Source organism: Hippopotamus amphibius, chromosome 6 (genome assembly GCF_030028045.1).
Source record: "Hippopotamus amphibius kiboko isolate mHipAmp2 chromosome 6, mHipAmp2.hap2, whole genome shotgun sequence".
Lineage (NCBI taxonomy): Eukaryota > Metazoa > Chordata > Mammalia > Artiodactyla > Hippopotamidae > Hippopotamus > Hippopotamus amphibius.
The window spans coordinates 25504809-25528987 of NC_080191.1; the positions used below are offsets into that span (position 1 = coordinate 25504809).

At 41.3% G+C, this 24179-nt stretch overlaps 1 protein-coding gene across 2 annotated transcripts in view; it reads left to right on the forward strand.

Annotated features, from left to right (window-relative positions):
• The first annotated feature begins 6826 nt into the window (after positions 1 to 6826).
• Positions 6827 to 24179, forward strand: part of DSE (dermatan sulfate epimerase) — a 77678-nt gene continuing 60325 nt past the window's right edge. The window contains exons 1-2 of one of the 2 annotated variants that reach the window (XM_057738579.1): positions 6827 to 6929; positions 8635 to 8717. The gene's annotated coding sequence lies outside the window, so the exon portion shown is untranslated. Of the gene's footprint in view, positions 6930 to 8634; positions 8718 to 10886; positions 11020 to 24179 lie in introns of those variants that run through there. The other variant, XM_057738577.1, reaches the window with a different exon arrangement.

The following is a 24179-nucleotide window of genomic DNA, read 5'->3' on the forward strand; positions in this document are numbered from 1 at the left end:
AAAGGACCATATATTTAGCAAAATAGTACTAGCAAAATAGCAATTCTCAAAAAAAAAATCCTGTTTATTGCATCATATAATCAAGTGATTAATGTAAAGAGACTAACAAATGTGTTTGTATCTGAAACTACAAAATAGAAAGAGCTATCTGATCACTCTCCTTTTGATGTACACTACCTAGAATATATATTACATTACATATATCATATATATGTATATATGTTATTATATTAAAATCCACAATATATTAGAACTGAAAAGACCCTTAGAGATCTTCTACACCAGAGGTTCTCAGATTGGAGTCACCTGCAGAGCTTTAAACTTGCTTAGAGTGAGCATCCTGTAACAAATCGAAATTTCTGGGATTGAGCCCCAGGCATCAAAGGTTTAAAAATTCCCCAGGTGATTCAATGTGCAGCCTAGTGTAAGAACAAGCCGTCTAGGCCAGCAATAACTCACTGTGCATAAGAACCACCTGTAGAGTTTGTTAAAACATGGATTCCTGGTCCTTACTCCCAGAATCCGGGCTTGGAGCGGACATTTAAAAAAATCCCATGGTCACCGAGGGGGAAAGAGTTGGGGGGAAGAAATAAATTGGAAGATTGGGATTGACACATACACACTACTATATATAAAGTGGATAACTAATAAGGACTTACTGTATAGCACAGGGAAATCTACTCAATACTCTGCAATGGCCTATATGGGAAAAGAATGTAAAAGAGAGTGGATATATGTACATTTATAACAGATTCACTTTGCTGTACACCTGAAACTAACACATTAAAAAGCACCTATACCTCAATAAAATAATAAAAAAAAATTTTAATCCCAAGTTCTATGTACTGAATTGTGTCTCCCCACCCCCCACCCCCCGCTAATTTATATCTTGAAGTCCTAACTCCCAGTATGACTGTATTTGGAGATAGGGCTTTTAGGGGGTAAAGTTATGTGAAGTTCTAGGAGTGGGGTGATAATCCGATAGGACTGGTGGTCTTAAAAGAAGAGGAAGAGAGAAAAACATCTGTTTCTCTTTCTACGTGTGCATGCACCAAGCAAAGGCTATGTGAGATTACAGCAAGAAGACAGGAAGAGAGCTCTCACCAGAAATCAAATCAACTGGCACCTTGCTCTTGGACTCTCCTGCCTTCAGAACTGTGAGAAATAAATTTCTGTTGTTTAAGCCACCCAGTCTCTGGTATTTTGTTGTGGCAGCCCAAGCTGACTAATATACCAAGAAATGCTGATGCTAGCAGTCCATGGACCACATTTTGAGTACCACTAGCCTAGGCCACATCCCCCAGAAACTGTTTTCATTTGTCTGAGGGTAGAGCAGGGCGTCATTATTTTTAACGTTTCCTGGGTGATTCTAGTGTATAGATAGGATTGAAAACCACAGATCAAGGCCAGTTTATTCAGCTTATAGCTAAGGATGCTGAGACTCAAAGAGGTTAAGTGATTTGCCCAAGTTATCATGTACGGTATTGCTGAGTCTTTCAAATTTATAGGAGAAAAAAAGAAACAATTTTTTCTGGGGTCACACTGCTGGTATCTGAAACACTTAATCCTAGAACCCAGCACTCTCAGTTTCCAGTATTAACCCATTCATTTTTCCCCAAACAATATTAAAATTTGTTTAATTCAGGCAGATTTATTTTGTGTCTTTTCCATTATAGTACAATACAAGAATGTTGCAGTCTGTGCTCTATGTCTGCTTCATAACAGTTGTTATTTGTTGCAACATGCTTAAAGACTGAATAGAAAATGAGACTTTGTAATATATACATATACATGTATATGAGTATACATGTGGCTGAACTTCACACCATAATACTTTCTCACCATGAACAGAAATACTGCTATCTAGCATTATCCTTCTTGTATAATAGCAGGAAACTTAGAGAATTGATTCATGTAATAAAAAGATGAAAATATAAAACTTTTGAATGCCTTAAAAGTCCCAGGTATAAGTGAGGATAAGTGACAAAGATGGGTAGAAGTTTACTGAAATTTCACCTCAAGCACAGGAGCTTGGTTTGGTAGTGATTGTAAGTATGTGGTGCTGAGCTTACTTTGCCCAAATCTCAGTGGAAAATTATATCACAAGTAACATACCATCAAGTTTAATAACGATAAAAGAAACATGCTATCCCATGTACATTTTTTGTAGGCATTTGATTTTCCCTAAAATAAGGCTTATTTCTCCTTATCCATTGACATTTTGTTAATGGAAAAAAAATGCATCCTGACATTTTAAAATAAATTGCCACAGATCGTGTAAAATGTGAGAACCTCAAAAGGAGAAGTTAGTTGTAGTTTCTTGGCAAATGATGCAGTATAGTGAAGTGGAAGAAAGGAGCCTTGGCTAGGAACCAGGAGGACTGACTTCTCTTTCCATCTCTACTAGTAATTAGCAGCAGGAACTGTCAGTCACCACCTATGTTAACCTCGATTTCTTTGTAAAAAGAAAGGGTTGGTATTATTCCCTTTTTACCTTTCTTTTTACCTTTCTTCATAGATCATGAGTGCCTTTAAGGAATGCTGTTTTTCTGTTAGACTGTATTTGGGCTTTTAAATTTTGTTTTCATTTGTCCACAAAGAGTAAAAATGGCCTGCACCATTTTAAAAAGTCATAAAAATTAAAACACAGAAGAAGAAACAATCTGTATTCTTTAGAGTTAGGTTAGAAAAAGACATTGGAAAGTGTTATTGGATCACATACTTAGTTTTAACATCAGCAAACTGTCAATTATTCCTCATCTAAAAGACACTATAAATGCAAAGCAGACAAGATTTTCATTGCTTGATACAGTTAATCTCACAAGTAGAAGAAAAAGCCTGAATACCCTGGCTTTTGGAATTCATTATTTATAATACTTGGGCAGCAGAAATGTGAAATGAAACATTATAGTCTGAAAGCAACTTCAGTAGTTCAGCCATTACTGAAATCAAGTATTACTTCCCCAAACTGCATATCCAAGAGAAGTATTTAGAAAGAAATATATTACTGAACTGATATAAATGAAAACCAATCTTCACACTATTTTATGTAATTATTAAACCAGTACAAGCGTGGCAAATAAACCTATTGTCTAAATCTAATGCTTCATTTGATTCAAGTGCCCATTTAGTAACATTTCTGTAGAACAGTGGTTCCCAAGCTTTCTCTATATTGGAATCACAGAGCTTTAAATACCCTGTTATTATGCCTTGATTGGTACAGGCTAGAGCCTAGGCATCAGAAGTTCTTAAAGCCCCCCAGGTTGTTCTAAAGTACAGCAAAGTTTGGCAACCACTGCTATGGAGTATTGGTTCTAACTTTGGCTGCATACTGAAACCATCTGGCATCTTGAAAAGAATATGGGATGTCTGGACTTCATCCTAGAAAGAATTAAATCAGAATTTCTGAGAGTAAACCTTACCATTGGTGTGTTTTAGGTACTCTCCCAGGCGATGCTAATATGCAGGCTTAGGTTTAGAATTTCCACTACAGTATATTGCCTGAGCAACTCCTGATGGCCTCCTGAATACGTGAGCATAAAGTCTCATAAGGTTTGGCTTCCAAACTAGTGCAAACCTGGCATAAACTCAACTATTTTCAGCAGGGCTGTGAGTGGGGTGCATGAAGAGAGAAGTTGGGCTATTTCTTGAAATAACAGACCATAACAACACATGGACATTGGGCAATCAGATTCCTAGGCCATGACCTGTCCCCAGAACCTTCTTAACACAATTCTTCCCTAATTGTGCTTTTCTAGAAAAAGCCAGAGTTTGGTAAAAAGAGGAGAATTAAGTACCACCCAAGCACCTGAATCACCCAATTAAAAAAGCCTCAATAAATATTTATTTTCTAAACTCCTCAGTGATGTCCACATTTCTTTACAATTCTCAAAAGCCATGTTTAAGAAAAATACTAAATGCTTAAACTTTTGAGCCATTCCATAACTCTGAGTAAAGAACAAACTTCTAATTTCATCCATTCATGTGGCAAAAATTAATAATCATTTTTGTGGGACTTCACTGGTGGTGCAGTGGTTAAGAATCCGCCTGCCAATGCAGGAGACACGAGTTCGAGTCCTGGTCTGGGAGGATCCCACATGCTGTGGAGCAACTGAGCCCGTGTACCACAACTACTGAGCCTATGCTCTAGAGCCCATGAGCCACAACTACTAGAGCCCGTGCTCCACAACAAGAGAGGCCACCACAATGAGAAGCCTGCACACAGCAATGAAGAGGAGCCCCTGCTCACCACAACTAGAGAAAGCCCGTGCGCAGCAACAAAGACCCAATGCAGCCAATAAATAAATAAATTTATTTATTTAAAAAATAATAATCATTTTGTAATTTCAGAGAATAGTGCTATAATTTGGTAGTTGTAAGGGACACCTTGGGTAGTTGTATGCTTAGGCCATTCAAAGTGGCTGTTCTCGCCACTATGGAAAACAATTTGGAGGTTCCTTAAAAAACTACAAATAGAACTACCGTATGATCCAGTAATCCCACTACTGGGCATATACCCAAAGAAAACCATAATCCCAAAAGAAACATGCACCATAATGTTTATTGCAGCACTATTTACAATAGCCAGGACATGGAAGCAACCGAAATGCCCATCAACAAATGAATGGATAAAGAAGATGTGGCATACATATACAATGGAATATTACTCAGCTATAAAAAGGGATGAGATGGAGCTATATGTAATGAGGTGGATAGACCTAGAGTCTGTCATACAGAGTGAAGTAAGTCAGAGAAAGACAAATATTGTATGCTAACTCACATATACGGAATCTAAAAATGGTACTGATGAACTCAGTGACAAGACAAGAACAAGGATGCAGATGCAGAGAATGGACTGGAGAACTCGAGGTTTGGGGGGGGCAGGGGTGAAGGGGAATCTGGGACGAAGTGAGAGAGTAGCATAGACATATATATACTACCAACTGTACAATAGATAGCCAGTGGAAAGTTGCTGTATAACAAAGGAAGTTCAACTCAAGGATGGATGATGCCTTAGAGGACGGGGACGGGGAGGGTTGGGGGGAGTCGAGGAAGGGAGGGAATATGGGGATATGTGTATAAAAACAGATGATTGAACTTGGTGTACCCCCAAAAAAATAATAAATAAATAAAATTAAAAAAAAAAAAGTGGCTGTTCTCTTGCTCTCTCTACATCCCCTGCTGGACCAGTCCCTGCTTCTCTCACATAACTATCCACCCTCCTAATTGTAAGGCTTACTTACTCCCTTGTAACTGATGAGCCTACCTGACATCAATTCCACCCATAAATGATAGCCTCCTTCTCCCCTGACTAGAGAAGATTGTTGCCATGTTGTCTGCTGTAGGCAGTGGGGTGTCAATCCAGGACCCTTGCTTAAGATCCCCTGTCCAATAAACCATTGATGTCTCTGTCACTGTTTCCAAGCTCTTTTTTCGGTCTTGAGACCGGGCAACTACAAGGCTTGCAGGCCTGCGGGGTGCAGCCCAACAGTAGTTTAAAATAAGTCAGGGGTATATAAAAATCATCAATTTCAAAAGTCAATGGAGCATGAATGGAGGATAGCTTTCATCTGAGACCAGGACAACTCAAACTGTAAGTGGGGCTTTAAATATGAAAAGTTAGTACGGGTCAAGTAGTTTAGTGGAAAGAGCCTGGATTTTACATCACAAAACTTAATCATATGTGGTCTGAGCCATTACATCTTGGGAAATTCACTTCAACTTTCTGAGCCTGTTTCCTCATCAGTCAATGAACATAGTACTACTGACATCAGTGCCTATGAGGATAAAATGAGACACAGATGGAAGTGACTGACACACTTAATGGTCTGTTAAAAGATTGTGAGGCCAGAAAATACTAATCTGAAGAAGAATTATATGTAAACGCCTCAAACTGAGGGTGGAGGGTTGCAACTCAACTATGATTTAGAATGTAGGTAAATGTTTCCTTTTGTATTAATGACGAGAGCTAAGTTCAAGAAGCTTGAATCATCTGGAGATGTAGCAGTAGCACCAGAAGAGTCTAGGTAATGGCCAGGAGCAGGTCAGCGCTGGAAAAGTCATGGAGGTGACAGGCCTGAGAAAGGGAGGTTGGAGAAGTCAGTGGGGGGGTGCCTGGCCAGGGCTGAATGCTTGGAGATAGAAGGGGAAGCTGAAGGATATTATCACTGAGGAAGTTAGCACAAGTATAGGGCAATAGGGTTTGAGCAAACCAAAATGATCACACTTCTTCAGTGACTCAAGGATGAATCTTTTAGATGTAGGGTAATGCGGTTTTATGAATAGACTAATTTGGTCTGAGGGAGAAAAAGGGGGAGAAAAGGCGTTTCAGGGATTGAAGCAGTTATACAGTCATGGACCAGCTGGCTGGTTAGTAAAACCTAAAGGGCAAATTTGAGTTTAATGAATTAAACTAAACAAGAGAACAGAAACCATATACTTGTGACAGCCCTGTAAGATTGGGGTTCATTAGGCTAGAGCCAAAAATAAACTAAGGACAACAACAATAAAAATACATTGTCTTTTGTTTAGACAAGAAGATCATAGGAAGGATGTCCCCTACTTGAGGTAAATGGGTGATAAACCAGAACTAACTCCTATTCTCTTCTCTATCATGGAAAAAACAACCCTTCAACTGAAAGAGTAAAATGTACTTTACAATAGTTAATTGAAAACTAAGATAGGTGAAGAACTTATAAGAAAACCTAGCTCTCTAACGCTTAACTTCTCTTGCTTAGACAAATTACATCTCAGCAAGGAAAGTTTACAAGTAAGGACTTTCATCTAGAATCAGCACAGAGACGAACACTGAAAGACTGGAGATAGACAAACAGAGTTCCAGTTTTCAAAAAAGAGGCAGCTTGATTCCTGAAACCAAGACAAGGAGCATGTCACAGATCCTGAGCAAAAGGAATAAACCTGTGATTACGGTAATATCTGGGCTTAGAAAAGGAAGAAATTCAGAAGTTAACAAGAATTCACAAGTAGTCATTTCCATTTTGGGACTATGTTGTAACACCAATATAGCAAGGACATCTAATAGACAAAGCACATCTGTTGTTTGGGGCTGTATCTGGGGGAAGAGGTCACTTTTCATTAACCCCTCAGCCTGGGAGATGATGGATGGTGTACTTTCTTTTAATTTCTACAAAGATGTCATGTACCCATTGCACATTAGCTGCTCTGGGACAAGGGCAAAAAATATGACTAAGTAACATGAGGTTCCTCAACTGTTGAGAATACTCATCAACAGCATGTTAATTCAGTGTCAGCAATGGAAGGCATCCGAGAATGAGAACTTGAACGTTGACATGGCGTACACACTGAATTTGCAGAACATATGAAGTTAGGAGGTAGAATTACTCACTTATATCAATGATATCTAACATGTCAATAAGCTAAAAGAAGAGGCCTAACTTAACATGTGATTCCATTAAATTTTATTGTGCTAAATGCTGAACAACCTACGAGGGTGAGTCAAAAATTATCCGCACTTCAGTTATATTAAAACTTCTGTTGGCCGCACTGTCTTATCGGTGCTTTCCATTCAAGGCTACTGTCCCCCCAGTCACTACTGTGCAGGTGTGATATCACTTCATTTGTAATTGCAGTGTGAGCAAAAATGGATGCCCCACTTGTGATCTTCGCAAAAGAAGAGCATTGTGCAGTGATTCGTTTTTTGTGGTCTGAGGGTGTACTTGGTGCCATTATTTATGGAAGACTTTGTGGCAGCACGGAGAAAGTGTTTTGTCACAAAGAAGTGTGTATGAATGGATAGAGAAGTTCAAGGAAGGTTGCACAAGTGTTAGCCATCAAGAAGGAGCCAGACACCCGTCCATGTCCACGGCTGACAACAACATTGAGCATACGCATGAAATGATTCTGTCGAATAGAGGAGTGACAGTGGATTATGTGGCAAATCATTTGCAAATCAGCCACGGCTCAAAGGTTCAACAATCAACAGTGTCATTATAATGAGATGCTTATTGAAGAGCTGAAGCCTAAACTTCGGATTAAACACAGAGGACTGCTATCCAAGGGCATTGTGATCTCGCATGACAGTGCACATCCGTACACTTCTGCCCACACTGTCGACACTCTGCAAAAACTTCGTTTTGAGGTGTTAAAGCATCCTGCGTATAGTCCTGATCTTGCTCCATCAGACTTTCACCTGTTTGATCCCCTGAAAGCAACCCTACGAGGATGAAAATTCACTTCTGAGGAAGAAGTGAAGACTGCAGCGCATTTGTGGCTCACAGCTCAGCCTAAAACAATTTTTTAATGAGGAAACACAAAAGCTGTTGACAGATGGACAAAGTGTATTGAAAAGCAAGGAGATTGTGTCGAAAAATGATGTATTTGTCTTTTCTAAAAGTTAATTAAATTCTACAGCCAGAGTGGGGATAATTTTTGACTCACTCTCGTATAATGGGTGCAGGTTGGGAGGAAGTATTTTGGAGCAGATGTGAAAAAGAGTTTACTACTTCAGGGTTTTAGTAGGTTGTAACATAGGTGTCAATAGGGTAATATTACTGCCATAATAGTTTGTAGGATTTACTTGGGGAAATACCATAATTAGAACAAAGCCTCTAAATATCTGTGTTACTTGAATGAAACCTTGAATTCAATTTTTAGGATCAGATTTTGAGAGGAACAATGGCAAAGTAAACCACCTTGCAAGGGCTTTCAGAAAAGCTGAGGAAAAGCCGATGGAGTTGGTAAGTATCCAGGCAAAAGCCGATGGAGTTGGTAGGTATCCAGGCAAATTGAAGCCCTCTCCTGTGGAATTAAGACTAACTACATCCTAGAAGACCCCAGGATGCAGGACTGCAGATCTCTGTAGTCCTACTATATGGGGGGCCATTTGCAACAGATGGATGTTATTCAGAAGCAGATTTCCAGGTCAATTTATGGCAAAACTGGGGGCAAGGGGGAATAAATGACAGTGGGTACTGTCTCCTTTGAAGATTTCTTAATCCTGGTTGCACATTCTGATCACCTGGGAGGAGATTTTAAAATGCTGATGCTTACATGTTAAGCCCTAGAGATTTTGATTTATTGGTCTGGTGTGGGGCCCCCATTAAAAAGTATTTTATCAAAGCTCCCCTGCTGATTTAATGTTCTAGGTTGGAGAACCACTGAGTTAGATGATTACTTATCGGGAGGTTAAATAAATCAAACCAGATACTTTTTTGTAGGCTCTCTTCCAAATTTGAGAAGGTAAGTGCAAATTAACACTTATGGGTTACATACTACAGCTAGACACTTTCACAATTAATTTTCTCTAGTAATTGAATTAATACATGTACATCCCTTAGCACACTGTCTGGTAACTCTCAAATATTCAATATTTTTATTGTATCCTCTCTATAACTGTTCAATGGAGGTATATTTCCACCTTACAGATGGGAAAACCGAGGCTGTGAGGTTAGTTTTCCAAGGACCCTCGTAGTAAATTGCAAAATGAAGATTTAAACCAGATTAAACTAGTTTTAAGTTCTAGAGCCCTTTATCTTCTCCACAGTCCACCTCTAAAACCTTTGGAAGTTTATTCAAATCAGTGGTTTACTTGAGAGAACATTTAAAATATTTAACAAAACCACTTCCTCTTGACCATTTTGTAAGGAATTTCTCTTCAAATGCAATTTCTGAAGAAAAGTATAAAAGTCGACACCCACATTTTTTGTTAATGTGGCCTGAGGGAAACTACTCTATAGGTCTAGAGAGGACTGGAGGACAGGAAAATGAATGGAGGTGGTCCTTTAGAACTCAGAGCAACGGAGAAGCAAAGGGAGGAAAGCACTGCTCTCAGGTAAAACATCTCTAGTGCTAATGAATGGATGACCATCTGTCATTTCCCTACCGTCTAGCTCTGGTAGGTTAATTCCATGCTAACACTGAGGGAGGCAAAGTTATTAGCCCTGAGGTGATGGCCTTTGTCTTATCTGACACATTCCTGAGGCCAGATTGGACCAGGTTATGTGCAATAGCTGCTGTAAGAGAATGCAGGAACTTCTCCAAAGGGGCTGTGACTACTAAGGTTGCAGATCCTCCACCTGAAAAACTCAGATGGATGAGGGGGTCTCTCTCTCTTTCTCGTCAACCCAGATTTAGGAGATAAGGTAAACTAAATTTCCTCTCCTGAACTGCATATTTCAGATGTTCTGTTCCCGACCCTTCACCTTTGATTAAAATCCGTTCAGTTTGCAGGGTTCAGTGCTTTTGGATTTACTGTATTTTGTTCGTACGGTTAAGGCGAGAACTGCTTCTAAATAGGTGATTTCCTTCCTTCTCTCTGACAAGAGTAAAACCGAATTCGGGAGAAACGGAGGAGGAACAATTTTGGAAAAGGCGAGGGGAGTGGGTAACAGCCTCGGTAGTAAAGTTCTCTACGTTTTCCTCTCCCGGAGCGGTACGGAAGTGTCAGCTCCTCCCCTCGGGCCTCCAAAAGTATCCTTCGGTTAGGGGCGATTCTGGAGTTGAACCTGAAGCGTACGGGGTCATTAGAAACTAGAGCAAACGGAAGCCAAAGACGTCTGCCAGGTCGGGGTGCGTGGAGTCGGGGCCCGCGTGGAGGGGAAGGCCGAGAGCCGCGAGTCCCGGGAGAGGAGCAGGAGGAGAAGGCGGGGCGGGCCGGAGGTCGGGGTCCGGCTGCGGGAAGGGGTCCCCGTCTCCCCCTCCCCATCCTCGCCTCCCGCGGCTCTGGTGACGTTGCGGTTTCCTCCTCCCTCCAGCCGAGCCTCGGCGCCCGCCGCGTCCCGCCCTCCTCCTCCTCTTTTCGCCCACACCCCGCCCGCCCGCGCCGGCCCGGCTCGCAGTAGCGCCGCCTGAGGCTGCAGCGGCGCATCCTGTGGCGCGGCGCCCACCCGCACCCATGGCGCGGCGTGCGCGCTGAGGGCTCGGCTCCGAGGGCGCCGGGGGCCCGGGCGCCCTGGAGTAAGAGGGGCCGGGAAGGGGTTCCGGAGCCTGGGCCCAAGCTGGGAGGCGACGCCCGAGAGGACGAAGCCGCAGCGGGGAGCGGTAAGCGGAGGGGCGCGCGAATGGTGGGCAGGGGCGCGCAGCGGGCGCCGCTCTGGGCCCCGCGCGGCGCAACTTTCTTCCGGACTCTCGGGCGGGTCGCCGGCCGGCCTCGCCGGGCGCGGGCGGGAGGCGGGCGGGAGGCAGGCGGAGAGCCACGTCCCCCGCCGAGCGCCGCGAGCTGCGCGCCCGAGCCCGGCTCTGCTGGGCTCCCGGAGGGCTCGCGAGGCGCGAAGCCCGAGCCGTGGGGCAACCTTTAGTCCCTTCCCAGCCCTTGCGAGCCCAGCGCAGAGCCGGGCGCACCGTAAAGACTCGAAGATCACTCTCGGTGCGTCGGGTCCGGCCGGCCCAGCCTTGATTTCCTGGACGGCCGGGGGGCTCCGGCTTCCCTCCGCCCCGTAGCGTGGGCACAGCTTCGCGCCCGCCTTGCCCTGCGTCTCCCCGTTAGTTGGGGTGGTCGTGGTCGTGGTCGTGTGTGCAGATCCTGGCGCTGGCAGCCCGCCTCTGCGACTGTGGAAGCCGGGCAGGCACGTCCCGAGCCTCCCCCAGACGCTGGATTCCAGAGCCGCCTGGCTCCACCGACACTTGGAGAAATTGTTGGTAAACCTCACTCCCAGGCAGCCCCTGGCGGTGGGGTGGGGTGGGGTGGGGGTGGGGCGTGCTTGACTCACAGGCTGGGAAGCTCTGTGAGCAGTGCCACATGGGCTCAAGATCTGTCGCGGCTGGAATCTGAGCTGAGTTTGTGACCCGAGAACTTTCTCATTTTCATCGCTTATTTGAGGCATCACCCTCCGCTTAGGCTGGAGAGCATTAAAGTCTGAAACCGAATGCATTACTTCAAAGTAGGAGGTGAACCTTATTTACCTGGAATTCCTTAGATCAGGAAATGACACTTTTAGTTTCTAGGGATCTCCGTGTTATAAAGTTCATTTAAACATTTTTTCATTAGTCATGGTTTGGAGAGTCATGGTTTAGTTCATGTTACATTAAATTTGAGAATGGATGTTCTCACTGAGAAGTAGTTTCAAAACAGTTTTTTTTGTTAAGTATTTTATTTTTCACATTATAGACCTTAACCTTTAAGGAATTTACTTTTCTTCAGTTTTTAAAAATTTCTTAATAAATGATAACCTGTATGAAATGAAATATGGTATGCAATATTTTATAGAATATTCTGACAGTACTTCTAAAATGGGACCCCCAAATTGATAGTAATGTGCCTGGAAGAATTAAAATACAGGATTACCTGAGTATTTGTGTATCATGTACTGCAAGGTCACCATACAGGTATGTGTCCTTTTATGAAGTGTGCAGGTAAGATGTGTTCTAGTAAAAATGGAGAAGAGGAAATACTGAATTTGATGTCTCCATCATCTAGTGACTCCTCTGTGTGGGTTCAGCAATAAGTGCAAGACAGTGCTGGTGACTTAGGAGACATACAGAGGAATATAAGAAACTACCCTGGCTCACCCCAGGCTGTTAATGTACAAAGGGAGAAACCATAAATAAGCAGCACCTGAGGGTTTGAGCTTGGGCGCATCATTTTTCATTAATTGGTATATGATGTCAATATCAGTGTTGTCAAGTTTTTGTTATATAAAGACAGTGGCCTACATAGTACATTTTTACATTCAGGTTAAAAAAATATCGATAGTACTGTTACCAAGTAAAATGGAATTCTCAAAGAAAAGAAAAAAAAGAACATGAATAAAGAGGGAAATTTGCAACAGAACACAGTATAGGCCTTTGTCACTGAGGGGATTATTAACTCCTTCCTGGTTCTGCTGGGTAGAAGCTGTTTAAAGTTCCTCCCTCTGAGATTAGGGGCCTAGCTGTGGAAAGACACCGGGTAAGAAGTTAGCTAGGTTTGCCACATGTGGTCAGGACCATCATACCTAATGTTTGTCTGTTCATCTACTTTAGTGTTCATAAAATTAGTCCACAAATTAGCTAATAACAGGTTTTCAGTGAGATTTGTCGTCCAGTACAATATCCCACAGAGCTGCCATGAGAGAACCTGGTGGTCATTCAGGAGGGAAAGTTCTTAACTTCATAGATGTTGCCCCGCCCTTACCAATACCTCATTATAAAGACTTTTTTTAATCTTTGGAAAAATGTTTTAAGATCATAGATGAAAATGCATTCTGCAATTAAATAATAAGATATTTGTTTACACATTTTATTTGTAGTAGAATATTTTGGTATTTATTTCTACTTGCCTTGGATTACACTGTGTTGCGTGAAAGAAATTACATGATTTCCATTCAATATTATGATTTCAACAAATGATTGGAGAGGAATAAATGAAGATACAGCATTTAAATTTGGGTTTTAATATGTCAGTTAATGCTTGTTTTCCAAAGGGATAAAGACACTAGTAAAATACTAGCATTTTGTAGTTGCGGCATGTGTTAAATATTACTTGTAATCATTAGCATGTACTATGTAATCATATTACATGTTCTTATCCTTTTTCACCCTCCTCCCCCATAATAAAAAGAAAGAAATGCTGTTATTGTCCTGGGATATGTTTGTGGCAGGCCTTTGAGGAGATCAAAAACCTCTGGTAGAGGGAATATCATCATTGTAGTGGATACTTTATTCCACTAACTGAGAGGGGTTGGATCTTTACTATTATGAAAGAGGGGGTAAGGCAGAGCTTCCATGTCCAGCAAACATTCTAATAGAATGGGTCCAAGCAGAGGACAGGACAGTTCTTATCACTGTATTATAAAATGCCTTAGGGGTTTCTCATCTTGGAATTACTTTATCTTCACCTACAGTGATTTGTAGAATAAAACTCTTTGGTAGTGACCAAATTACCAGTAGGTGTTTGCATGATACAATGCAGTGCTCTAAATCTGGAGCCAGTGTCCAACATGGGAATTAGGCAAGTGTGTAAGTCCAGAGTACAAGAGAAATTATTTTCCAGTGAAATTCATATGATGCATTGAGGGCAGAATGGAAGTAGAGATTAAAGCCCTAGATTCCAGAGGCATTGATCCATGCTTCTATTTGGTGGTAGCAATAATTAGAAATGGATAAATTTCAAAAAAGTCTTGCCAACTCTAATAGGAAATCATATTTTAAAAATTAAACATCGCATTAAGTGGATAATATTTTTAATTGAAGTAGTTTTTCTTTAAAGAAAATCTATATATGTTAGTATATAAAAGTAGTCCCAAGTTACGACCCATCTAACTTTACCTTTTATTTATTTATTTATTTTTTTGGCACACGGGCTTAGTTGCTCCGTGGCATGTGGAATCTTCCTGGAGCAGGGATCGAAACTGTGTCTCCTGCATTGGCAGGCAGATTCTTAACCACTGCGCCACCTAGGAAGTCCACGACCCATCTAACTTTAGTGTTTCACAACTTATAGTTGCATAGAGAAGAGTAGTTTGGTTAGGGGATGGTGGAGAGATGTTGCAGGAAGGAAACATGCAAGAAAGAAAAGTAGAAAGAATTGTGGACTGGATAAAGAGGCGCCATTAGGGTTAATAAACTTTTGCTTAGAAAACTGAAGGAAAGGAAGAGTCCCTGATAGATCATACAGCTATGTGAATGCTTGCACTTTAAAACTGCCTAGTAAGTGAATATTTTTCAAATAATTCTAATGTTTTCATATTAGAATTGGAGAGTGATGTAGAGCAGGTGTCTTATCCTCATTTTAGAGGTGGAGAAATGGAAATACCGTGAAAGTAAGAGACTTACCTATCATTTGCAAGTAATTAGTGGCCTACCTTAAATATGAGATTAACCTAAATGGCATATTTAATTCTACTTTTCTCCTCTATGACTCCACATTCATGTTATGAAAGACTCTTACATGTCATTTTCCTACAGATCTAATTTATTATCCCATTTACAACACATTACTGTCCATGAACTGTCAGCTCCCTGGAATGTTTATGTGCTTTCCAGGCTTCTGTAAACTGGCTATTTACACAGTTCCCTCTCTTCCCACAGTTCCCTCCTCTCACTCTGCCTGTCTCTTCTCCTCCTCATAAGGATTCCATCCTGGGGCCCCTTCTAATTCCAACAGAGCCCTAGGCTCATCGCTGAGCTCTCACTAGCTGGCTTCAGGTATTTGGGTGTTTTACCAACTGTGTGGCTTCCTTCTGCATGTCTCGGCAAGCTCCAGCCTGTTGAGGGTATGGATTTTAGATCCTCTGTCAGATGCTCAGAAGAGTATAAACCTGCAGGGAGGCAGAATATTCAGAGTCTGTTGAATATCACAGAAAATAAAAGGGAATGATTTTACTTTGGAAAGAGAAGAAAAGATTGTTGAGGCCGTCTGTTTATTTCTTGAATGGAGTTCAATCCTAAATTCCGAATAACACTATGAATTTTAATGTGCTTTAAGATTACCACTGAATTTCCTTCTGTTTGTTTCGACTCCCTTGGGGTATTCCATAAACATGATCTTGGTAAGTGTTGTCATCAACTGTTAGTAAATAATTTCTGAAAGAACAGAAGTTGCCTCTTTAGTAATAGGTAGAAGCTATAAACATCCTAATAATAAGCCTGATTTGTTTTGGCATTTTATACTTGAGAATAGTTATATTAGGTAAGTGTAGTTCTGTTCTTAAAAATATAACAGAAGACACGTAAGCAGTTAACTCTCAAGTACACATATGTGACATCTCCCTTGTAGGCTGTGTCCATCTGCTTTGTCCTAGACAGAGAGAGTTTGCAGCTAAGTGCATGTATGTGTCTGCATGCCAAAAACATTTTTTGGTCTTATTATGGAATTAATAGTGCCTCTCTTCTCCCCAGTTAATGTGACGTATAGTAGGATAATCATAGTAAAATTCCTTGTGTGTGTTTAAATTAGTGTACATGATCTTTCAGTAGAAATTGAGTAGGTCCACAGTCATTTCAAAAGCTGTCATTTAAATCTTTGCATTTTAAATATTCATTGCATAAGATGCCATAGGGTTGTAAATTTGTTAAGTCAAGGTTTTTGCATTTTTCTCATGTGTAACAAACTTAGCTACCAAGCAATAGGCATTTAATACATGCAGATGTTATACCACAACAAAGTTGAGTCAGCATTTCATAACTCTTAAAAGGAATTTGTAAAGGAAATGGACTCACCAAGCTTGTGAGTCTATAATATTTTTATTGATGCAGTACACAGGCAATATAGTGGCTTTACTGTGGGAGTCTAATGGCTATTGCAAGAAAAATGGGGATATTTGTTAGCAATTCCTGAAGTGGGAGGTACCAACATTAGGTTGGTTATATAAATTTTAGTCTAAAATGTAGTGATCTGCAGATTATGTTGTGAATCAAGTAGACATTGCTCATTTAAAGAAATAACAGACTACAAATTGACACCTTCGTGTAGAGACGTCCTTTACATCGAAGTATTGAAAAAGTTATTGCATTTCTAAAGTAAGCTTACATCCAGAAAGTTTCGTCAGTGACAAGGAACTCAAGAACTGCAAGATAAAAATCATCAAGTAGTTTTAAAATGTTTCATGCCAAGGTGCACTCAACCCCCTGACACCGGGTGGAGCGGTATGCAGGCGGCCTGGCTGCAGGATCACACTGCTCACCTTCTTTACAGCTGTGACTATCAGCTTTTCTTCTTGACACAGCGCTGTTTTTGTTGTTTGGCTATATCTGAGAACAGACTGTAAGTAATGGATTTCTGGAATTCCACAAATTCTGGTAAAGCTCTCTTCTTGGGGCCTTGGCAGTTGAATGGTATCATCCTAGGAGGTATGGATGGGGCCGGGCTCACCAGCCCCGTGGATAATCGGGCAGGGCCCAGCTGGATTTGGGAATCACCTGCAGTGTTTACACTGCTCCCACGGGGGGAATGGGCCTGGCAGGAAGGAAAAAGGAGCCTGAAAGCGAATGTTGAACAGCTGTTTTCCATCTTCCCTGAAGAAAAAGAAGAGGAAATCGACTTACAACAGGCATCAAGAGGGATTTAGGCTAAATACAGGGAAGTTTTTCTGAATGTTTTAACCTTTAGAATGGATTTATAAAGGAGGCCTTTGAGTTCTTCTCTGTTTAGAAAGGTTTAAGTGAGGTTGTCCAGAAGGGCTGTAAGCATTTATCTTCTGGGGTTCTAATTTTATGACTTCTGCTCATCTGGATTTGCAAATCTTAGAAGTTAAAAATGACTTAATTACATGAATGTGGAAGAAATGGTCAGTTTTAGTGTTTGAAATGCAAATTGTCTTTATGTTTCTACTTAGCATTTTTATTTATTAAAGTATTTGCTAACTGGTTAGTGATCATATGTAAGATTGCTTCAGCCTTTCATTCAGGTACACATTACAGTGTCTGAAAACTCCTCTCCTCTATGCTTAATCTATTTTCTCCCCAAACAAGTCACTTTTCTGCACATTTCTTTTTTATTTTAGAAAATCTTTTAAAAGGTCTTGGCACCAGACTGTGGTGTTCCATTTGGATTTTCAGTAATATCTTTTACATTTCTCTGCCCCATTTTTTATAGTAGAACTAGACTGGCAACAGTGGTCACATGAATGTATGGGGCATTCATTAGCCATGTGGTCAAAACATAGAGGTTGCCCATGTCAGAGAAAGTCTGGAAACTGCTCTCATATTCCAAACTTCTTATAGCAATATTTTTGGTTAAAAATAATAATAACATTTATAGGAACAATATGAACTTTGTTTCATTTTTGTTCAGAAAGATAGACTCTCTAGCAGAATTAATTCGTGGTTTCAGGCCAGTGGTTGTGTTTTTTCTCAGTAATAAAATTAGGCAGGACTTAAGATGTAATCATCTTAAAAGCAGGTTCATATTGATGCTGCAGAAGGTGTTGGAAAATGCACACTCAGCCAGTATTGGGTCAGTGGGTTTGGGGATGCCAAGAAGTAGAGCCTAGCAATGTCATCGTCTTTGGCAACTGGAATTATATGTTTCTACTTAGTTTTACAGCCCGTAGTTTTAAAGCAATTTTGAAATGCTTTTCACAATTACCTTTCTCAAAGGAAACTGATTCTTGGAGTCACTGAAAAGCCTGCAGAGTTGACTTAGGTAAAAGTGTCTTTTGGTGTCTGCCTTAGTTGTGAGGTTAATTTCTTCTTTTCTTCCTCTATCTTTAAGGTAGGTCTTTTACAAGTTAGAGCCTATTGGTTGTAATGAGAACCTGGGAGAAGTAGAGAGCAAAATAAGAATCGATCTGTTACTTTTATGCAATAGTTCAGTTTATCCTTTCTTAAACTCTAGTGTGAAACTTTAAGATCCACCTTTTTTCCCCAAGGAAACCAGTATTGTCCAGATTAGATTCGTCCTGTAAACCACATCCTCTGTTAGGGTTCTAAGATTTTTGCCATTATAATTTTTAGATTTACTGTGACTTGCATAGTTATTCTATATAAAATTCAAATTAACAAATTGTATTTGAGCATCTGCTGTGGGAACTTTAAAAATTCAGCTTCATCTCCACTTGTTAAACTTAATCTGGCAAGTTTTAGGATAAGTAGGACTACTTTCAGTATCTCTTTCTTAGGGAAGAAATGTGTTGGCAGTGTGTATACCACTAAATTGCCATAAAATGATAAATCCTGTGCCTAAGAAAGTTGAATGGAGCTGGAAGTGTTAGGGTGGTTATGTAACAGACCCTTCTTTGTGTGCTTACAACTTTTTTTCATGTTGGTGAAGCCTCTGAAGTTTGGTTTAGTGATCGCAAGTTTTAGAAAAGATAAATCTGTATTGCCAGGAATGAATGCTTTGATATATAACTTTTTCCAGTGTACTTTTGAACCTGGAGAGTCAGATGAAAGAACCTTCTACTTTAGTGATAGAAATACTGAAAGGATTTAGTCATTCAGCAAATACTTGCCAGGTACTTCTGTGTTTAAGGGGACGTCTGTCTGGGTGGAGGTGAAAAGGGGCGGCATGCAAAAGAAATATGACATGGTTTCCAGCCTTCGGGAGCTATAAAATCTGGTTGGAGAAGGATAACTGAGTATGAAACTTTATGAGAACAATTAAGTGTTGAACAGAGACAAATGCATACAGCAGGATTGCAGGAAGGAAGACGTCTGTGAGGGTTACATGGGCAGAGAATACTCAGCGAGGAGGGGAGAATTGAATTGGGCCTCAGAGAATTTTTATGCCGAAAAGGGGAGGAGAGAAAGCGTTGCAAGCAGAGCCGCCAGCTAAGCAAAGGCACAGGAAGAGGAGTGAGCAAAGGAATGGGGGGTGGCTGCCAGGTCAAGGAGAACTTAGAAAAATCAGGGGAATTCACTTATCTCCTTTTATGACTTTCTCCTATCTCCCTTACCTTCTTCATATTTTCTTTCATTGTTTTCCACAAATATTTTTGAAGACCTGTGTTGCATGTAATCATTGGTGCATGACACCATAGGGAAGGCAAAGAAGACTAAGACCCCTGCCTCCCAGCAGCTTATACCTCAGCAGGTGAGATCTGCCTCAAATCCCTTTTGGATCCAGAGAGGACTGAAACGATAAATGTGAGAAAAAAAGATGACAAGTACCTTCAAGTAACTCAGTGTGCATGCTGACCCCTTTTTTAGGGCCTAATCCAGAAACCAGCTCCTCAGTGCATCCTTCCTTCTTCAGCTCAGCCAGAAGTATTAACTTCTGTAAGTTTCAGTACTACTTTGTAATTCGCATCCAAACTTACTTCCTCTTTCTTTTCTTTTTGGCTTGTGGGATCTTAGTTCTTGGACCAGGGATCAAACCTGTGCCCTCTGCAATGCAAGCGTGAAGTCCTAACCACTGGACCACCAGGAAATTCCCTCACTTCCTTTTTCTTTAGTAGTTTGTATTTTAATATTTTCTTGTTTAGTATTTTCTTTCTTTTGCCATTTTATAAGATGGTATAAGCACTTTCTTGTTTGGCATCATCCCTGAATTCCCAAAGAGTATGAGCAGTGCATATATGGGGCCACAGGGGAGACCACTTACAGATGGAGTTGCTAGGGAAGGCTTCATAGATAACACTGTGTTTTTTGAGAAAGGTATGAGGTTGATGTGGAGCAGGTAGAGGGAACCCCCAGAGAGAGTAACAGTGGGAATCAAGGACAGAAATTTGAGTTGTGCGTAAGCAAGGATGAGCAGGTAAGTGTGAAGGGAGAGTTTGCGTAGGGGGGATATGAATGATAATGGTGCAAAGGGAGGCCAGAGCTAGACTGTGGAAGCTCTTGGAAGGGAAAATTGTTCATTGTGCTGTGGGAAATAGAGGCTCTTGAGTAGGAAAGTGATATGACGATGGTGATTTATTTAATTTGGAAGGAACTATATAGTTTACAAAGATAGTTTTTCATGGGTAATATTGTCAGATTGCGTGGGTTTATATCTTGGCTCCTTTACTTTCTGTGTGACCTTACTTATTCTGTCTGTGCCTCAGTTTCCTCAGTTGTGGAAAGAGGATGATATTAGTATATACATGATGGCGTTGTGGTGAAGATTAGATGAGTTAACCTATGTGAAGTACTTAGCATAGATCCTAGCACTTGGTAAGCACTATATATGTTTGTTGTTTATAGCAGCCTTTGGTGTAGATATAATAAGAATTATGACCCCTACTTTAGAAATGAGAAAATTGTAGAGCTAGGGACTGTATTGTATATAGTTTGTTAGGGCTGCTGTAACAGACTGCCTCAGACTGGATGGCTTAAACAACACAGATTTATTGTCTTACAGTCCTGGAGGCTAGAAGTCCGAAAGCAAGGTGTCAGCAGGATTGGTTCCTTCAGTTCCATGCCTCTCTCCCAGCTCCTGGTGGTTTCTGTCAGTCTCTGGTATTCCTTGGCTTGTAGATGTTTCACCCTGATCTCTAGCTTTATCTTGACACGGCATTCTCCTTGTTTATGTGTTTCTGTCTCCAAATTTCCCCTTTTTATAAAGATAACAGTTGTATTGGATTAGGAGTCCACTCTACTCCAATAAGACTTCATCTTAATTATAATTATTATATCTTAATTATATCTGCAATGACCCTGTTTCTAAATAAGATCACATTTTGAGGTTTTGAATATTGTAACTCCAACATGTGAATTTCTGTAGGACCTTTTTCAACCCATTACAGATTTCAAGTTAGGTCTTTTGAGTCTACACACACTATGCCATGGTGTGCCAAAAGGATTGTAGAAAAGAGGAGGCATCTGTGGGTTAATATGAAAAATAATTAATGAGCTGTCCTTGGCTCTTCTGTCTCCTCTTTGCCTGGACCTGCACCTTTCCCTGAACAGCCACAGCAGTGGACACATCCTGGTTGGCCTGGTTGGCTCCCTGTGTCCTGAAAGGATCTTCTCCCTTTCTTCTTTCTTTCCAGCATGGCACTCTCTGTGACTTCTTTCCTTTTGGAATGGGGGATAAAGATATTAAGATAAGTTTAGGGACATTATACTTGCCCTGGATAATTTCAGTTTTCTCTATAAATTTGGATGATATGTCACCGTCCCAAAGTACAGGTGATAAAGGAAGAATCGAATGCTTTTGGAAGGAGGCAAAAATCTAAAGTATTCCGGGAAGAATTTTACTGAGGAGTTAACTGGAAATGAGTAAGTGGGTAGATGTGCAGCTGTGGGGTAAGATAGAAGTTGATGCCTCCCAGGTTTATAGTAGGGATTGAGGTAGAATGGGCAAATATGATTGAGGTTCCCGAATCACTGAGGGAGTTAGACATATCCCCAAACAATAGAAATGACCTGTGCAGCTTAAAAAGAGTACAGAGACAGATGGTGATTGCAAGTGATGCAAGTGCCAGGAGAGTCAACCCGGGCGAGTCACTGAGAGAAATAGGGTGGCCCCAGGGTTGGAAGAGGCTGGCTCCCATCCTGCTTGTGCCTTGGGGAGGATGGCATTCAGTCTCCATGGGAGAGCACAGCAGAAGATGTATCACTGAAAGAGTCAGAGTTACTTCACAAAATCTTTAATGTGGAAGCATCTTAAGTGACATCTGTGGCCTCTCCCTTGCCCCATTTAACTCAGGAATCACCTGACAGGTAGTCATCTTGTCTCCACGTTCTTTTAGAACAAGACATGAGAGGAAAGTCTAGGAAATAAGATTAATACAAAAGGGATTTTCTCCAGCATGGATGAAGACAGTTCCATCAGGTTTGACCAAAAGAAATAGCTGGGTAGAATCTGGCCATGAGCAGATGTGGGGTGAGATGGGTAGGGTAGATTTGGGAGGTATATTCCTAGATTAGGAGGTGCAAAGAATGGGGCTGACACTTCCAGAGGAGGATGCTAAAGACAGAAAAAAACATAGTTAACTCATGAATACGAGGATATAGACACCAAGTTAAACGTTCATGACCTTGAACATACACACAGACACAAACGTTAAAATATCTGGCGTGTTACAGGCTCTGAGTGGGGGTATTTCTGGCAGGAGCGTGTTTTCTGGCCTGTGGATCTATGACCATAAATTCAGAAATTGTCTTGTTCTGCACAGCATACGTGGTCTCCAGCAGTCTAGTAAAGCTTTTCCTCAGAAATGGTTTCTCGACTAGTAACATTTTATAGACAGATCTATAAAAACTCATCCTAAGAAGTTTTTAGCACAAAATAATAGGAATAATGTAGGTGTGAAAGGAAGAATAATTCATAAGAAAGCATCCTTATTCTTCTGACATCTCTACATGAAAGAAATGTTGGCAGTACAGAGAATTTTTTTTTTAAATTTCCAAATAATATCACTAATAAAACGCTTATACCAAACCATTAAATAATGATGATAATCTTTGGGAATGTGGTTGAAGTGGGGACAGGAAGGGAACCCCTTTAAATTTCAAAACAGAAGAACCCCAGTAAAAGTTTTCGCAGAAACAGTCATCCCGCAGAAAGGGAGGCCTGCCCTGTCTGGGCTTGAGGAGAGGGGGAGGGGCAGGATGTCAAAAGGGGCTGAAAGTTTTGAGGTAGCATTGAGGAAAAGACCCTGAGAAAACCCGTGAAAACCACTCATAGAATGTTGGGAAACAGCAAGGGGACCTCAGGGAGTAGACCGTGGTCAGAGACGGGCCAAACACGTCGACAAGGGCATGGCGGGCCTGGGGCTACAGGAGCCACGAGGGTGGACGTGGAGCTTTGTGCCTAAGGGAGGGGTGGGCGGGTGCTGGACAGGGGGGCAGCTCTCAGTAAACTCTGTAATAATCACCCTCAGCAGCCTTCAGAGGTTTAAGCCTTGCAGTACATTTTACCTCCAAAAGCCTTATTTTGGTACACAAAAAATTTTTATTGCTTCTTTTTATGTAGTTATATAGCTAACTATATGTATAGTTTATCTCTGCGTATTTACAGGTTTACATCTTAACACATTCGTTAAATTCATCTATTCAATAAATACTCTCTGTTTCTTAAGTGCTGGGTACTCTTAGATGTTGGGGATATGCAGAAAGCAAAGTGCCCTCGTGGAGCTTACAGTCTAGAAAAGGGAGCCAGCATACAAAAGAAATAAATAAGTTGTATAGTAGACTAGAGGGTTTTAAGTGCCATGAAGAAAAATAAAACCCAGGAGGGAGTTAGGGAATGGTGGTGTTGTGTGTGGTCAGGATGTAACTCCAATAAGATAGTCATGTCCAGCCTCCCTGAGAAAGTGCCATTTGAGCAAATACTTAAAGGAGGTGAGGGAGCAAGCCATGTGGATGTCTGGGGGAAGCATTCTAGGCAGAAAGAACAGCACCCAGGCGCTGAGGAAGGAGCACACCCCATGTGTATGAATAGCAAGGAGGCCACTGGCTAGAATGGGGAGAGAGTGGGGAGAGTTTCAGGATGTGAAGGCAGAGGTAGCATAGCCAGGCAATGTCATGACTTGAGAGCTATTGTCAGTACTTTGGTGCAGGCTCTGAATGAGATGGGAAACCATTGGAGGGTTTTAAACAGAGTGGTGACATAATCTGAGTTATGGTTGAACAGGATGGCTCTGGCTCCTGTGTTGAGGATGACCCCTGGAGGTGAGGGTGAAGGCAGGGAGACGAGTTTGGAAGCGATTGCAATTATTTGGGCAAGACATGATGTGGCTTAGGCTGTTACGGTGGTGGCGAAAGTGGCTGGATTCTGGCTGTATTTTGAGAACGGAGCCAGCAGAATTTGCTGATGGTTTGAATATGGAGACAGAGGGGGGACGGGAAGGAGGGGGAATTTGGGCCTGAATTGCTGGCAGGATTGGTTGCCAGCAAGTGAGACTGAGGTGGGGAAG